At 44.4% G+C, this 10,348-nt stretch overlaps 2 long non-coding RNA genes across 2 annotated transcripts; one reads left to right on the top strand and one right to left on the bottom strand.

Moving 5' to 3' along the window:
* LOC119470180 lies at positions 1-1,364 on the bottom strand. The gene is made up of 2 exons (XR_005199051.1): positions 529-1,364; positions 1-79 (listed from the first exon to the last, which is right to left on the bottom strand). It is a non-coding gene; the product is annotated as an uncharacterized LOC119470180 (long non-coding RNA).
* LOC119470179 lies at positions 7-6,705 on the top strand. The gene is made up of 3 exons (XR_005199050.1): positions 7-266; positions 1,340-1,504; positions 1,657-6,705. It is a non-coding gene; the product is annotated as an uncharacterized LOC119470179 (long non-coding RNA).
* The last annotated feature ends 3,643 nt before the right edge of the window (positions 6,706-10,348 follow it).

The raw sequence follows: 10,348 nt of genomic DNA, 5'->3' as shown, positions 1-10,348 counted from the left end.
TAATTTAGATGTGATGTTTGTTTCGAGCTCTCGCCTTGTGCACGGTTAAAGTCGCGGCGGCAGAATTATCGGAAGATTCCTGCAGGGGAGAGAAGAGAGACGAGTCAGCTTGGGCGCCGGCGGAGCCCGGACTCGCGGCACCTGGGGAAGGAAAACACGCCCCGACACACGCGCCTCTGCGGGCGCCAAAAATAACCCGCGCAGGCCGGGCGCCCACCCCGGGGCAACCCGCGCCCACCTCAGGAGCCCCAGGCACCCACCCCGAGGTAACGGGGCGCCCACGTCAGGGGCTCGGGGCGCGCTCCCCCGGGGCTCAGAGCAACCACCCCGGGGGTCTGAGCACCCGCCACGCAGGAAAGGGCGCCCACCTCCGGCGCAGGGCTGGGGGAAGTGGCGGCCGCCCCGACGCTCTCCGGACTCTCGGAGGCGTCTCCCGAGGGTCTCCCGGCCTCGGGCTGGGGGCGACGCGCGGGTCTCTCCGGACCCTAACTCCCCAGAGGCCGCCGCGTGCCGAGCCCTGTCACTTACCCTCAGGGCCCCGGCTGAGGCCCGCGGCGCCGAGAGGAAGCGCACGGCGGGCAGGGGCGGCCGGTTAGGACAGTCGCCGTGCCGCCCCGGGGCAGCTCCCGGAGGGGGCAGCCCAGACCCACCCCGCCCGCCGGCGGTTGTCTCCTCCCGAGCTCGGCGCTGCCCCCTACAGGCCGCATGGTCCCTCCTCGGTCGCCCCCTGACCCATCGCGAGCCGTCTGGCTCCAGCTCGAGGTTGCCGTTGTCGCGGCGCTTATCACCGAGGCCGGGTCATCGGGCCGCGGGGACCTCACAGCCCAGCAGACGGGAGCCCCAAGTCCTGCCTATCCCTCGCCTCCCCCGAGCTGCTGCAACTGTCAGTCATCCGCCTGGAACCCCGAGGGGCAACTACTGAGCAGGCCGCGGGACCCGGAACAAGGGTCCCGTGGCTCAGGATCTCGGCCGCTGCGCCTCACCCCTGCCCCCGCCCCGCGCGCCGAACTCGTTTCCCTCCCACCCAGCTCGGGAAAAGGCCAGGCGGACGCTCCTCTCGACTTCCCCAGTGGGTCAGACCCATTTCACACAGAGAACAATTCGTTCCCTTGGGCTCCTGATTGATTCAACTAGTTGCAAGGATGCTGAGGCAGGGGTGAGCGGTGGGGTGGCTGGCAGGCTGTGACAGGCAGAGGACATAAGCAGGACCTGTTTCGTGCCCTCTGAGTCTCCACACAGAGATTTATCACTGTGACCTTCCCGATTCCCCTGCCAGGGATGCCGGCTGACCCTGCCGCCTGCGGGGCCCAGCCTAAGTCAGGCTCAACTTTTGGGACAGGATCCCACTTGCAGCGCTACAGCCAGCTCCTTCTCTGGGCCTCCCGCACCCACTTAAGGCAGAGTGACTGACCTAAAAGTCCACGCTGGTCGTGTGGCTTCCGTTCGCAAATATCTCACCTGGACCTCCCTCCCTGGAGCCAGACAAGACCCAAACCTCCGAAGCGTGACACTCCAACCCTTCCACCACCACCCCCGCGCCAACCCACGCCCCACGCCTGGGCCAACCCACCTCTCCATCCCAGGCTCCGTGGGCTCCAGCCTCCTGCCCTCTCTAGCACCCCAGCCCTTCCCTAACTCTTGTGTTTTCTTTTCCAGGAATGCAGTCCCTGCAGGGCGAGAAGGAGAAACTGATAGTCCGCAGGGGGGTGAACTTAAGGCCCTTGCTTTCATTAGCACAGTGTTGTAACTGCCAAGGAGCCTCTGAGGAAATGGGCTTTACGTACATATACATACTCGCCCTTGCCCCTGAACCAACATCAAATACTTTCATGTTATTCTTGGGGGCGTTTTAATTCTTCAGATCTTCTGGATTCGTGTTTTTGTAACCCATCAGACAAGCTTTTGTACATCTCTTTCCAGCCTAGGCCTACACACTAACAGAAATAGTTTTACATCGAAGGACAGTGCTTTAGTATTGTATTCAGTCTCTTTTCTTTCTTTTTTCTAGTTGTGTTTCAAAATGTTTTTTCTATCTTGTGATAGTTTTGCAGAAAAAAATATTGAAATAATTCAAATCAGGTTCTTAATCTGCTTTATTAAATTAAAGTTCTCTAACTTTGATATTTTGAATAAACACGCAGAAGTGTCTCTGCCTTTTCTGTTAGTATCTAATCTTCCCTGCAATTACCAGTCACTAGTAAAATGCTATGACAGTCATAGATCCTGTGGCTCTCACTGTGAGTTTTCTGGGCTGAGTAGGGACTTTCTGAGGTTTAACCCCCAGGATACTTTTTATAGAAGCACCAGCTGATTCACCAATGCCCTTCAAAATGAGCACCTATCCATCACTCTCTAGACTCTCCCAACAGGTCAAACCAGGGAGCTTCGTTGAAATAGACTTGGCATTAAATTAAAATGTTTCCCAAAGCATCTTGGCAGACCTGTAACTAATGATGCCAGAGGCCCAAGGCCTGTGCCAGGTTCCTTTTTATCCCCATAAGTGCTTGTCTTCCACAAGCCGCTGGTCACACGCCCGCTGATGTTGTAGCAGCATTTCTTCATCCCACAAACAGCCCAACTGTAGGTACCATATCTCAGACATGGTGAAGGGAAGCAGCATGTTCGGCTGACATGTGCAATACTTGGCTCCCAACAGGCTTTTTAATAACCTAAACTCAGATTTTTTTTTTTTTTTCATCACAAATAGCGCAGTAAGTAATTGTTTTTCCTCATTCCTGCTTGTCTCTCTGCAGTTACTAAATGGTTGCTTTTCATTCCTCATATTCCATGAGCAATATTATTGAAGAAATTGTAAATATTTTCCCAAAATTCTTGCTGAAGTGTTTTCATGGCATTGTGAAATTCATAGAAGTTGGAGATATAAAAACAGCCAAAATACCATAGTCATTCCTTAGCAAATATTGTCTAATGGTTCCCTCAGACTACATTTCAGAGCAGGACAATAAGATAGGCAAGACATTAATAAAATGCCCATTCTAAGTAGGTCCATGATGCTTATGCCAATTTATTTTATCTACATGCTAATGAGTAATCTGTTCATAATGTCTAAAGTCAGTAGATACCTTTAAAATCTCATTCTATCATGCCAGCAACATATGGCTTCATCGCTTTTAAATTTTCTTCATATTTCAGTCCATCTCAGATTTTAATCATTTGTCACTCTTCACCAAACTGTCTTCTATTTGCATCATCAATTTAATCCCCAGAACTTGAACTATTCAGACTCCCTGTTCCTTAAGAATCTTCCTTTCGTCTCTCAAAATAACACTGTCTCAATTTACTGACTTCTTGCCATCATTTATGGCCTCATAGGTTATGAATTCATATCTAGTTTCCAGTTCACAGGCTCCAAATATTAGGACTCTCCAACTTTTTTTCTGAATCACTGAGTACCTGGCCTTTAGATTATTTTTTTTCCTTAATATATTATGACAATTTTCATTTCCCAAACCTCAATCTCATTTTATTTCCTCTGTTTCTCCAAAGATGCAGTTCAACCTCTGAGCCTTCATATTCAACTGCTGTTCATATGCTTAACATAAATGCTAACTAGAGCAGAAAGTAGATGACCAAAATGCTTTAAGGAAATTGCAGATTATATCAATGTACTGGTCCACACTGGCTACTCATTTGCTTCCTGGGTCAATCCAGGGGATTGATTTTAATCTATTATGCTCCTACAGCTTAGATTATATTTATTTTATCATGATCCTCAACAACAAGAAATATGTAGCGATTGATTGCCTTTTTTCCTGAGCACTAATGTGGCAAGTTAGACCTGCCAAAAGCTTTCATTTCCATATTTTTTTTCCTCTGACACTAAAGATCCTACACCCATTTTCCTTAGATCCAGCTTCCACAAGTGTATATGGCTGCCAAGAAGTTAGGCACTCAGGGAATTACATCTATGCTTTCCAGCCACTGAGGAACTACTCTTTGAGTTCATTAAGTTTTTTCAGGGGCTATTGGTAGCATTTTGAGGGAATCTACTAATTATTGGGAATTCGATAAGATTATTCAGTTAGCAAAAGGATACAATATGCTAGACTAATGTGAGTCCCTCAAAAATAACTTATTACACTGGTTTTATAAATTCTCTCTCATGTATTTGATTATACATCTACCATTATTTTATTACAGGAGTCATTGCAAACTCAAATGCGTATGGGGGCCAGGTAGGTAATGTAATGCATGAAGTTGGAGGATTTGCTTCATAATAGCATCACAGTGTATGATTTTCAACAATGACATCCTTTGCATATCAAATACAGAGTAATAGTCTTCCTAATTCATTTCTGGTTTTCTAATTTTGATAGGGTCTTGTCACAAGAAACATTTGACTTTCCTTTTAACTCTAAAAAAGATGTGTGAACATACTGATAAATAGCAACTGACACCTGGCCAGGTGTAATGGGGCAACACGGGGTGGTAGACTCAGGTGATCTGGTGATCTGGTGAGGAATCTTACTGCTACCATGAGGGAGTCTTGGCTCAGTGCTGCCAAGACCATCTTATTTTTCTAGAAAAGCCGGAAATATGGAACATAAAACTTGCTATTTTGTTAGTTCCCGCTCTTAAGGGAAAGACATCCACAAATTGAGGTCTTCACGTATTGTTCTTTATGAAGTCTACAGAGAGGTCTGTTTTTTCCTATCCCACCTCCAAATGGCGTGATAAGTAAACCTTAGCAAATGCCTTCCAAATTCTGCATTTCTTTGGGTCTTGTCAATATGTTGTTCATGGACAGATTTATTTTCATGAGTTTCAAGAAGTCAGATATCTGATGACCACATCATTTTACACATCCCAATATGTGATGTGTTGCTCCCAACCTATTTCTCTTCATCTACCCACTCCCACATCCCAACCCCAGGAATATTTCATCTCTGAAATCTGAAACTTGGAAACTCATTGTCTACCCAGAAATTCTGCCCTTTCACTGGTCCCATTATCTTACTTCCCCTAAACCCACCTGCCAGTCTTAGCAAGACCTGTACTTTCTCTAACCCTTCCCAATCCCTTAGTCTGTAAGTACCCCTTTTTAGACCTTTTTCCCCTACCTAGCCTTGGCCTCATGACCAAGACCTTCAATGCAACCACATTCTCACTAGCATCCTAGACCCCTCACATTCTTGTCCTTCTGCTGTGCCCACCTTGCCAATCTACAGCTTTGCATAAATGTAACCATGGCTTTCTCTGTGCATGCCCCCTGACTGCCAGTCTAATGTGGAAAAAAATCATATAGCCAGGCTGTATTGTAAGTATATGATTTCCATCTTCAGCAGAGCCTCTGGTATATTGGGCAATGTTTTACCCTTTGCTAATTGGCATAAATCTTTATTCTCCAAACTGTTACTATCCAAATCCCTACTAACCCACTGGCCCTCAATCTCAGCAGTTGTCCAAGGATTCTACTTCACAAAATGCACCAAGAAATAAACTGCTTTAACTTTTCTTCCACGTCACTTACCCTTACTTCATTCACCCACCACCCTTGCAGTCTAAGGCTAACCCTGAATCAGAAACCATCTATGTATGTTTTCTACGATTATTGGACTCTTCTGCTCCAATGTGATTTATCTTTTGGGTCCAAGGGGTTTTGTTACCCTCTGGATGGCAGAAGCTGGAATGGGGTCTTCCCTGAAGGAATGGCTAATCCCAACTTCAATCATCCAAGGACACAAAGGAGTCAGGGATTTGGAAGACAGCCTTAGACCACCTTCTCTCAGGAATGGTGTCTTGAGTCTTCATGGGTGCTCCAAGGCAGTGAGGAGGAAAAGAATAGGGCCCCCAGGAGCAAGGAGGAGAATAAATTGCTTTCAACAGAACCCCATAAGGCTCAGCCTGTGGGTTCAGAGGATAGGGACATTGGGTTTAAATGTGCTTTTTATGGTGTGTTTTCCCCAAGTTGTTAATAAAGAGGGGTTAGGTATTAATAGCTCCTCTCAGTTGTACCATTATGGATAAAGTGATGGTCTCTGAAAGAAGGAGGAAGGGGAAAGTAAGACCCTGAGTTAAAGAGGCAAGTGGTGAGGGGAGTAGACCAACCCCTCAGGGAGCTTCTCTTCGTAAACCTCTCAGCGCTGAGGCAGTTCTTCCACCTCTTCCGCCTTGCTTTGTCACATCTCTTGGTCCATTCTCTATCCATTCTTGCTTTCCTTCCACATAAAAATACATTCTAGACATCCCTTCCTAAAAATTTTTTCCTCGACTCTCTTTCCTTCTCAAGCTACACTTTCTCACTCTCCTTGCTCCTTACACTGAAATTTCGGTCAAAAAAGAAACTATTTTCTGTTTGATGTTCACCATTCTTTTTGTTGCCAGCCTATTGTAACTGGCTTCCATCCCCTTCTGCAGAAACTGTCCTCCCAAAGATCATGGTTGAAATCCTAATCAACAAACTCAATGGCTACTTTTAAAAAAAAAAATACTTTAAGTTCTGGGGTACATGTGCAGAAGCTGCACGTTTGTTACGTAGGAATACACATGTGATGGTGGTTGGCTGCATCTATCACCCCGCCATCGACATTAGGTATTTCTCCTAATGCTATTCTCCCCTAGACTCCCACCCCCCGATAGGCCTCAGTGTGTGATGTTCCCCTCCCTGTGTCGATGTGTTCTCATTGTTCAACTCCCACTTATGAGTGAGAACATGCAGTGTTTGGTTTTCTGTTCTTGTGTTAGTTTGCTGAGAATGATGGTTTCCAGCTTCTTCCATGTCCCTGCAAAGGACATGAACTCATCCTTTTTTATGGCTACATAGTATTCCATGGTGTATATGTGCCACATTTTCTTGATCCAGTCTGTCACTGATGGGATAAATCATCCTATTATGGCAACTTTTTAGTCTTTATCTTTCTTGGCATAGGTGGAACATTTAGTATGGCTAACTCTCCTTTTACTGTTGAAACTCTCTCTTTCCTTGCTGAGATTCTTATCCTGACTGTGCCCCAGGAATCTTAAACTCAACATACCTTTATTTTAATTCCTCGAATCTGTCCTTTATATGTCTGTTTTCCTGGTATTCTAGCCATGCTGTAGACTGACTGAATGAAGAACTCAGCATCAGCTTCCACTCCCAGGGCCTCCTGTTCCAGTTAACCGTCGAGGCATTGTAAATCAACTGAGAAGTATCTCTCAAACCCATTCCCACCAGAATGGCCTGTAATGTCTTCATTGCATTATGCTTGGACTTCTTCAAGAGCCTCCCAACCCTGCCTGCCTCTGCTGCCTCCCAGCTTCAATCTGTTTCTCACCATCAGAATTGTCTTGGGGGATCACTGCTCAAACCCAAAGTCTCCAACACTTCACTTTAAAACAAACCTCATTCCCTTCAGGAGACCACAAGTGCCGTCATAACCTGGCCCAATCTTTCTTTCTACCATGGTCTTCTATGTAGATAAGCTCTATACATGCTAGTCACGTAGATCTACTTCCCTGAAATGGCCATGTAGTCTCACCCTCAGTGTATTTGCTTATGGTGTTTGCTAGGTTTAGAATTCCTGTTTCTCCTCTCTCCATTGGAAGAACTAAAAGGCATCCTTCAAGAAAACACAAATGCTTCCTCCTTTGATAAGACGTTTCTGACTCCAGAAAATTAATTGCTTCTCTAGGCTCTTAAAGCACTTAGTACATACCTCAACAATGGCTCTCATTATAATATATTGCAATTATTTATTTATAAATCTTTTTCCCCACGTGAGCTTGAGATCAACACAGTATAACTTACAAATCTTTTCTCCATACACTACGTAGGATTCATCCTCAAACTCTCTGCTCCAGCCCTGAACCTGACATATAATATATCCTCCATACATTTGTTGATTTTAATTAATAAGCCTGTTTTAAAATCCATCTTTGCCCTTCATATATCCCTAGAAAATCCTTTATTATTTCATAAGGCCTCTTTCCTTGGTTAGACTGAATATGTTTTATACTGTGTCTTCTATCTTTTCTTCCTGTTTTTCCTTATTAACTAATACAAATAAGTTCATCATATTGCTAGCATATGAATTATATATGTATTGTGTGAAAAGGACTGTATTTGATGCTGTGGGGAGAAGGTGAGTGGGAGTTTGGGGTAGGAGAAGGGAGGCTTATTTTTGATTACACATGCATTACAGTTCCAATTTTTTAAGTAGTTAAAAAAAAAATAAAGGGAGCAGTCCCAGCCCTGCTATGAGTTAGCAAAAATTGTGACCTATCTCTGAGAAGTAAGATTAGCAAAGCCTTACTAGGCCAAAAACTTCACCCCTCCACCTTGGCACACTGCCCAACTCCTTTCTTAATTAGTTAGAGATTCTAACCATCAACAATACACAACACAAGAGAGGACACACTCTCCAGAAGGTTGCTGTTAAAATGTACAAATTACCTGGCAAAAGGAAGCTTCCCTAGACAGCTCCCACTTACGCTCATTAGCAAGAAATGAGCTAAATGTCACCCTTTCTTTTCAGTAGAAACATATGGAGCTCACATGAGAGAGAAAAGTCAGGTTAATCTTGTTACCCAGAAGGGGGCAGGACAAAGCTCAGGGGGGCTCACAACCCCCACGCCAAAAAACTTTAGGGGACTTGGGCAAGTGAGGAGACATTGCGAGCCACATTGTGATTTATAATCTGGCTCAATGTCTGCCCTGAGACAGAGAAACACCTAAGAGAAGGGTTAGGAGGGCAATGAGACTTGAGAGAACCGAAGCCTGGGAGGAAGTGATGGAGCTGGCTTGGTGGACAGGGGTCAGAAGGTTATTCCAGGGAAGCTGTGCAGCCCAAGCCAAGACACATCCAAGTTCCTCTCCTACTCACTAGTCCCTATGCAAATGTTTCTTGCACTGTTAAACCTTAGCTAAGACCCGATGTGAAAGAAGCCTTAAATGATTTTTTCTTTAATTATGTGACCATGTAAATAGAGGATCTTGAACTCAACTGGGACAAGCACAAGAACTAGAGGAAGTGGCTAAGCTATAGCCACAGGGATTTTGGGTGCCACAGAAGGGAAATTGTCCCTGCTCTGACATCAGGCACTGATATGCATTACCAAGAAGGCCTTGGAATTTCCTTTTAACAAGAACCTTAAGAAGGTAGACAATTATCTACAGGGATGGTATGAGCAGTTCCAGCCTGAAGGCAAAGGTCATAATAAATGACTCACTTTGACCTGCTGATTCCGGGTATTTAATCACAGATTTAAAAAAAAAATTTTTTTGAAGTCAAATTAGCTGTTAGAATTTTTTTTTCCAGTTTCCTTAGTCTTCACTTTCATGGAATTACTATTTGGTGTGATGTAATTAAATGTTTCAGCCCTCTTCCAAACATGTATTTCTCACGGGAGTGTTCAATTGCCTATTGACTGTTTTGAAATAAAATACCTTTGTAATCATATATTCCTGTAGTTTTAGTTCACATGTTTCATCTAACTGGTTCATTTTTTTCTACCTTTTAAATTAGGCTCCCTAGTTTATTTTTATCATTGAGCCAAAGATTTCAGGACATTCTCTACTTGGGGTAGATTTTCCACTTGTCGAATTATAAAATGGCCCTCTTCCTAACATGGTAACTTTTTTGATGCTGTACGCTTGCTGTGTTTGTAAGTTAGGGGCAATTAAAGTGTCTGGTAGAGTACAACATTAATGCGATTAGAGTACATGGAGAAATTTTAAATCACCATCAATCTCCAATTCTGAAAATAGGTCTTTGGGTTTTAACTCTTATGTTGTATCCAAAATGATGTTTGTTTGTTTTTGTTTTTTAAATCATCATATTCTCCAGTGTCAAACTCAGCCTTATTACTTCTACAAACACTTTGTACACTGAATCATCTCTGTTATTTTATTCATCTGTTCCTCTAAGAAGATCTTGTTAGTCTACAGTGACATTTTAACCATAAAAATGATCTCAACCATCTCTGCTGTCTCTCTCTTTTCCTTTTAAACATTCAACTTAAATCTTAAGTCTTTCATAAGCTCTCTTCTCTGCAGTGGCGAGTAAACATTTCATTCCAACAGTCTACTGTTCTCACTCCTACTTGTAGGGAAATTCAAACCTTCTGTCCAATTTTGGGTATTAGGAAGCAGCCCGGATGTGTGACTTAGCTCCCAGACCTGAGATGCTCTAGCTGGGAGTTTGGATCAGAACCCTTGCCAGTTGGTCATTGCTTGGCATTAGACAAATCCTTTAAACCTTAGTGATTTCATTTTCCTCCTTGGTCACACAGGGATAAAAATGGTGAACTGTCTCCTGACCTGCCTCCTGATCTGCCTGCCAGGGTGGATACAGACCAACATTTGCAAACCTTAACAGACAGCATGAATGCTGAATGGAAAGAGAGC

This window comes from Cebus imitator, unplaced genomic scaffold (genome assembly GCF_001604975.1).
Source record: "Cebus imitator isolate Cc_AM_T3 unplaced genomic scaffold, Cebus_imitator-1.0 Scaffold24, whole genome shotgun sequence".
NCBI classification, from domain to species: domain Eukaryota; kingdom Metazoa; phylum Chordata; class Mammalia; order Primates; family Cebidae; genus Cebus; species Cebus imitator.
The sequence above is the reverse complement of the archived record's forward strand: the minus strand, read 5'-3'. Positions and strand labels throughout refer to the sequence as shown.